The sequence below is a fragment of the Mustela lutreola genome, chromosome 7 (assembly GCF_030435805.1).
Source record: "Mustela lutreola isolate mMusLut2 chromosome 7, mMusLut2.pri, whole genome shotgun sequence".
Taxonomy (NCBI): domain Eukaryota; kingdom Metazoa; phylum Chordata; class Mammalia; order Carnivora; family Mustelidae; genus Mustela; species Mustela lutreola.
Window position 1 is genome coordinate 30,715,049 of NC_081296.1, and position 7,855 is coordinate 30,722,903.

General features: G+C 42.4%; 1 pseudogene; it reads right to left on the reverse strand.

Annotated features, from left to right (window-relative positions):
- Window positions 1-2,405: 2,405 nt before the first annotated feature.
- Window positions 2,406-6,198, reverse strand: LOC131837094 (keratin, type II cytoskeletal 8-like; annotated as a pseudogene).
- Window positions 6,199-7,855: the final 1,657 nt, after the last annotated feature.

The following is a 7,855-nucleotide window of genomic DNA, read 5'->3' on the forward strand; positions in this document are numbered from 1 at the left end:
CTCTGCTCACACACATTCTCCAGGGCCCCATCAGCCTTCACTTGCAACACTAGTCCAAAGATAGAATTACTAAGAATTTCAAGGTGTTGACAGCAGATCATTAAGCCAGGTGTGAGGCTCTTCTCAATGTGAAGCCCCATGTAACTGGGAGAACACACCCCTGGGCCTGGGTCTGGCTGGGACATGTATGCACCAAAGCCCCATTCTTTGTGGGTGGACAGCTGTTTCCATCATGTGTTCAGACCAGTCCAGGTGGGAAAACTGAGTGGAAGACTCAGACAGAGATACAGGTATTCACAGCCTTTGTTGTGTAGAAGTGTGTGCTGGAGTAGATGGAGGGCATTGATCTCTTTCCTCAGATACCTCTGAGATTTTCCCAGGACTTCAGGATTTGCAGAGAGCATTTGCCACTAGGAATTTTTTTTTTTTTTTTTTTTTTTTGTCAATCCCATCAAAGTGAAGGGCAAATAAATTTCCCTTACCAACTGGCTCCTTGCCACATATTTTTGTTTCATTGCCTGTTGTGTACATTCAGGACTGTCACTGTCTGATAGGGTATTTGTGAGGTGCTTGCAGCCCTTGATAGGGCTGAAGAGAGATAGGGGGCAACCTCTTTGTGGAGGGAGCACAGGAGCAAAGGAGCAGATGAAGCCCAGAGAGAACAGAGCTTGTTGAGTTCCCAGACCTACTCAGCTTAGCTGGAAAGCAAAATCTATAAAGGGAGGAGCAGAGAGGACTGGAAAGTTTTCTCGGCTCTAATTCTAAGTACTAGAAAGGCTTTGGTGAATTGGGCTGATGAAAGAAGAACATAAATATGTCTATTACCTTTTGGGTAAGCAATTTGGCAATGTGTATTTAGAGTTTTAATATGATATTTATACCTCCTGCCTTGAAATTATACTCTCAAAATTTTATTTTTATACACATTTATTGAAATATCATTTACTATAGGAAAAATTATAAATAGTTGAATAATAGAAAAATCTTCCAAATTTCCAGCTGAAGGAATGCTGTACCGCTAAAAGGAAATTATGCTTTAGAATAATAATTACAAACCTGGCAAAGAGTTCAAAATTAGTGACTGCATGTCCCCAGTTCCCCATTACAGTCCTCATCTCTGCCCATTGTCCTGGGATAATCACTGATGATGTGCCTTTTCATTATACAGAGTTCCTGGTCACTCTATTCATAACACAATAATGGAACAGAGCTGCCTGTGACACCCTAGGTGCTATATAAGCTGGGGTGGGATGGTGCATGTTTAACAATTCCCTCTCCAGGAAACCACTCTGATTTGTAGCATATGCCAATATACACGGTTATTGAGATTAGTACAGCCACCCCTTCCAAGCCATCCAAGCAGACTCAGCACACCCCTTGGTAAATAAAACACTAGTGGGTAAAGACTCCACAAAGACAAGTGTAGTGGTTTTTGCATGGTGGGGAGTTTTCTTTACTTCTTTGTGTTGAGTGGTGGGAGTCTGATACCCACTGGGCCACCATCTCTGAAGAGAGTGACCCTTGCATTTGAAGTGGGCAGGAGGGGTTCTGCTGCCTTTATAGAAGAGTATCCTTAAGTGTTCTGGCCTCTCCAGCTGCCCAGCAGGTGCTCCTTCCCCACTTTGAGCTCCACCCTCAGGGCAGGAAGACCAGTTCTGATCTCAACCATTTTTCCAGTCTTCCAAACTGGACAGAATAAGGAAAGGAAACAGCCAGGCACCCAAACTCAGTAGAAGGTTGTTTTATAGTATCCATGTGAAGAAATGAGGGACAAACAGGAACAACTGGCAAGCAACTTGTAGAAAAGAGGAAAGCTGTGGGAAGCATGGGCATTCTTGTTCCCTGTGACGGTTAGATGGAAAGTGCAGGAAAAGCCTGCCTTTCTGAAACACTTCACAGTCCAGAATTTTCAAGGACTATAACCACATTGTTAATGCAGATTAAGAGGAACCCACTGCTAGCTAGTGGAGATCCTGTGAAGAGAACAATCCTTTGTCCACCTTTGTCAGTAATCCTCTTTATCCATGGTGCCAGGCCCTATTAGATCCTATCTCTGAGCCAGTAAAAAATTGCATTTCCATCAGGGTCCCATGAATAGGGCATGTCTGAATGAGGGATTCTTTTTTTTTTTTTTTTTTTTTTTTTTTTTTTTTGCTGGAGGAGGGGGTGGGATTGGCAGAATTAACTGAGGCTTTATTTGGGAAAAAACACTCAAATTGGCTTTTAGTTGGGCCATAGATAAGAAGGGTACCCAGGGCAATAGACTCCCCCCAGGGGTAGGCTGAGGACTGGGACTGAGTCTTAGGTGGATCTCCTGTTTGAAACATTCCCCTGCACAGCTCCTTCCCCCAAAGCTCTATAGCAGCCATAAGAGCAGGGAGGCTGGGAGGGACCACGGTGGTTGTTCACTTGTACAGGACAACAGATGACTGGAACACCAGCTTCGTATCACAGGTCTCGATGTTCTTCACCACCATAGCCTTGGAGGAGCTGCTATGGCTGAAGGAACCAGCAGGGCCAAAGCTAGACTTGGAGGTGCACAGGCCATAGTTGAGGCCAGGGTTTGTGAGCCCCTGAGGGGCCCAGCTCAGCCCACCTGGGAAGACGCTGATGGTCTTAGTATGGATACTCATGTTCTGCATCCCAGACTCCAACCAGCTCTCCTCACCTCCCAGCAGCTTGTGGTAGGTGGCAATCACAATTTCCAGAACCAGCTTGACGTTCACGAGTTCCTGGTATTCACACAGGTGCTGGGCCATGTCCTGCTTGGCTCACTGCAGGGCAGCCTCCAGCTCAGCCACCTTAGCACTGGCATCCTTAATGGCCAGCTCCTCATGGTGCTTGGCATCAGCAATGGCAGCCTCTAGGCTGGCCCTCTGGTTTCTGAGGGCCTCAATCTCAGCCTGGTGTCAGCTGCTTCTCTGGTTCATCTTGGAAATCTTCGTCTCTACTGAGGTCATCCCTGTGTTTCCCAGCCAGTGTCTGCAGCTCCTCATACTTGATATGGTACATGGTCTTGGCTGCACCCCGGGTATGGTTGGCAATGTCTTCATATTGGGCATTGGCTTCAGCGATCATGCCATCTATGTCCAGGGAGCAGGTCTTGTCCATGGATAGCACCACTGATGTGTTGGAGATCTAGGACTGTAGCTCACGATCTCCTCTTCATACAGCTGCCTTAAGAAGCTGATCTCGTCAGTCAGCCCATCCAGGTGGGAGACTAGTTCTACCTTGTTCATGTAAGCTTCATCCACACCCTTCTTTATGAGGACAAAATCATTCTCAGTGTCTGCAGGCTCTTTGATCTCCTCCTATTTATTCTTGAAGTCCTCCACCAGCCCCTGCATGTTGCCAAGCTCTACCTCCAGCTTCTCTGGGCCCAGGGTGTCCAGTTGCCACCAGAGGTTGTTGATGTAGCTCTTGAACATGTCGTTGTTGCTATGAGTAGTTTTCTGATGCTGTAGAAGGCTCCACTTGGTCTCCAGAATTTTATTCTGCTACTCCAGGTGCCTCATTTTGTTGATGAAGGAGGCAAATTTGATGTTGATGGTCTTGATCTCCTGGGTGTGCACAGCTTGGATGTTGATTCCATGCTCTGATCTTGGGCGTTCATCCTCCAGAACTGTGAGAAATAAGTTTCTGCTCTGTGACATTTTGTTATGGCAGCCCAAACAGACTAAGACATGTCCATCCATTCATTCATGAACTATTTAAGCACCTATTATGATTTAGGCACTATTCTGGATACCTAGCCAGGATACCAGTAAAGAGCAACAACAAGCCACCCTGGGTGGCTCAGTGGGTTAAAGCCTCTGCTTTTGGCTCAGGTCGTGATCCCAGGGTCCTGGGATCGAGCCCTCTGCTCCTTGGGGAGCCTGCTTCCTCCTCTCTCTCTGCCTGCCTCTCTGCCTAATTGTGATCTCTGTCAAATAAATAAATAAAATCTTAAAAAAAAAAAAAAGAACAACAATAAGAAGTAAAATACCTGCCTTCAAGAATCTATTTCTTATGGGGAGAAGACAGACAGTAAATGATGTACTATATTGAAGGCGGTAGGAACTTTTTCCCCAAAATGTTTTTTATAGCTTAATTTTTTAAAACATGGATACAATGAAGATATATGCATTGCATTTGGTTGTTACATCTTCTTAGTCATGTTCAGTTATGACATTTGAAGAGACCAGGACAATTGCCTCATCAAATGCCCACATTCTGGAATTGTAATGTGATCTCATTTGTGACACACGACATCATTTGACTTGGTCCTGTCCCCTGTGTATTTCCTGAAAACTAGAAATTAAAATAAAAGGTTCAGTTAGATTTAATGTAAATATTCCCATCAGGAATACTTTAACTTGACACAAGTATTTCCCAAGCTTTCAAACTATACCGAATTTGGTTTAATAGCTACAGGAATACTATGTTGCAACTCCAGTTTTTTTTTTTTTTTTCCTTATTCCTCCATTTTGGGTGTTAACAGTATAAGTTACTTCACTAAGCAACTTATTAATGTCCACACAGTTAATCATGCTGGATTCAAAGGTTGATTTTGAACCAGAATAACCCAGGATCTTCAGTTTAGCAGTTGGGTTCCTTGAGTTTTCTTTAACAATAAATCCTGGACAAAAGAGTTTTCAAAGATCTCTCCCTTTTACTTTCTTTCCACATTGATACCTTCTGAGGTTACTTGAAGAAGCAAAATCAAAGTCAGTACAAACCTCACCCTTGTGGTGTTGTAATAAAAACTACAGACACCTGAAAATTAATTTCCTCCAAATTATGGACTCTGAAAAACAACCTGAGGATTTTGAAGGGGCGGGGGGTGGGAGGTTGGGGGAACCAAGTGGTGGGTATTGGGGAGGGCACATATTGCATGGAGCACTGAGTGTGGTGCAAAAACAATGAATACTGTTACGCTGAAAAGAAATAAAAAAAAAATTTAAAAAAAAGAAAATAAATAAAATAAATAAATACAAGGGTATTTCAGGAATGGCACATTGAACTGGTTTATAACAGCAAAACAATACAATGCCTCTTCAAAATGACACAGATATGCTTCATGCTTGTATATAAATGCAAGAATATGGACAAATGTAATACAGAGTGATTGCAAGCAGCCCCTCAAAATTTCCTTCCATATATATCCCTTTCCCTTCCAGAGTGAAATCTTGTACTGTAGGTAAAGCAGGGTTTAATACGTATGACTCCAAATTAATCATAACTTTTATTGTGGTATGATATACATAACATAGAATTTATAACTGTAACCATTTTTAAATGTAGAGTTGAACGAAATTGAATGTATTCACATTGTTGTGCTCCATCACAACCATATATCTTCAGAACTCTTTTCACCTTGCAAAATTGAAACTCTGTACCCATTGAACAACTCCCCATTCCCTCCTCCCCTCAATCCTCAGCAATCACCATTCTACTTTCTGTTTCTATGATTTCAGTTCCTCTGAAACTGAAAGATTTGTATCTTATACAAATGGAATTATATGATATTTATATTTTTGTGTTTTGCTTTTTCACTCAGCCTAATGTTCTCAAGGTTCATCCACATTCAGCATGTATTAGAATTCCTTTATTTATTTATTTATTTGACAGACAATGATCACAAGTAGGCAGAGAGGCAGGCAGAGAGAGAGAGAGAGGAGGAAGCAGGCTCCCTGCTGAGCAGAGAGCCCGATGCAGGGCTCAATCCCAGGATGCTGGGATCATGACCTGAGCCAAAGGCAGAGGCTAAAGCCTTTAACCTACTACACCACCCAGGCATACCCAGAATTCCCTTCTTTTTTTCAAGGCTGAATACTATTCCATGTATGTACATTCCATATTTTATTATTTAATTCATCTGTGGATGGACATTTGCATTGTTTCCACTGTCAGCTATTGCAAATAATGCTGCTATGAATATGGTGTACAAATATCTGTTTGAGTCCTGCTTTCAATTCTTCCACTCAAATGTAGAATTGCTGGGTCATAAGGTAATTCTATTTTGGGGTTTATTTGTTTGTTTAGGATAATCATAACATTTATGTATGGTAACTATAAAGTATGGTAAAACTTCTGGACATAATAATAAAGAAATCTCAATGTCAATTTGCACTTTCAGTTAAGGTCTTTTTCTTCACCTTTATCTTCAAGTAAACAGAACCTATGAAGCAGAAACTTGTTCTCAGTTTCCAAGACCATCATCTCAGTGAACCTATGCATAATCCTCTTTAGGACTCATATAAACACTTCCAAAGTGGGCTAATCTGCAGAGAATAATCCAGGCAAATGGACAGAGAATTATAAGAACTAGTATAACGGATGACAAAAGCATTAACCAAAGATGCAAGGTACGGCTTTCAATAAGGTACAAATTCCAGAGAGATTTTATTAATAGGAAGAAAGAAGGCAAATTTTAGACACTGGCTTAGGTATGCAGACTCAGGCTGGATTTGATGAAGTAGAATGTAGGTCTGTATGTTGCACTGGCCATGTTTTTAAAATCAAAACATGTCAGAAACTGGCCTTGCCTTTTTTTTTTTTTTACAGTTTTCTTATTTTTCCAATTGTTTTTTCAGTTTTTATGACTTCCAAAAGTCAGACCAGAAGTCTTAGGAGAGGTTGACCTTTGACATTGGTGATAAAGTGATTTTTAAGGAGAAAACTGGAGGAGGGAAGGAAGAAGAAGAAGAAGAAGAAGAGAGAGGGGAGGAGGAGAAATGGAGGAGAGAACCAGTAGCTAATGAGTAAATGGGTAACTGTAGAGACCTGATGCCAGTAGATGATTTGAAAGTTGTAGTTGAATAAGGAAGCAGGAAGGTAGGGCACAATCAGCCAATGCTCCCAGTGTCTGGGGGAGACCCTGAAGCTGAAGGACAGCATAGGAAAAGCCAATGGCCTGTATCTGCCAATAATACACAAATTATTCGCTCTGGAAACTAAATCTACCCAGAGACACAGGGATCCCTGAGCTCAGGACCTCATCTGAAAATCTGGAATTCTGGGACATTCTCCAGACAGAGATCCTAGAAATGCTTCTTGGAACTATTCCTCCAAATAGCATCCTGCCAAAGCATGGGTTCATGACTGACAGCAGGAATCTTCCAGCCAAAGGGGGTCTGCAACAGAAATCACCCCACATGGAGAAAATTTTCCTCCTGAGGCAAGATTAGATAACAAACACCAATATTGCCTTCTTCTGCTGTTTTAATTTATATTCTATTGTCCTCCATGTAGACAACTGCTGATCTCATGCAGAGGAGTTGCTGAACACCACCCCTTCTGTCATATGGAATCATCAACAGATAGCCAGATGGGTCCCTGCATCTTTTCAACAAAATTAGGCATGCTTTTGCCTTAGTGCGCCCACTATTCTGGATCCCTGGCTGCCCATGTTCCCATTCGATCTTGCTACCCATCATAGCATGGAAGTTCAAGTCCAGAATGTGAGGCAGCTTGTCTGCTGCCTGGACCCAAGGTGCTGAGAGAGCAAGTAGGGATAGATGGTACAGAGGAACCATTCAAGGCATAATGGTAGTTCTCTTCTCATTGTGCTTCTTCCCCTACTGAGTAACTACTTCTGACCACAACTTTCAGGTCTTCTGGAAAGCACCTTGTCTACACTGTGGGACTCATGCCTCTCCCCCATAAATGAACTGGCCAAAAGCTTTTCTGCAGAGGTTTTCTGTCTGATTACTTAAATCTAGCATCTCCCATAGAGGGCTTTAATGTAGAAAATGAGGCACACGGTTAGGTAAATGATAATTGCATTCTAGTCTGATTTAAATTGTCTTTGATGTTATCTCAGTGGCCACAGAGGCCACAATTCTGGAAATGTAGCACTAGGCACCTTATCAAG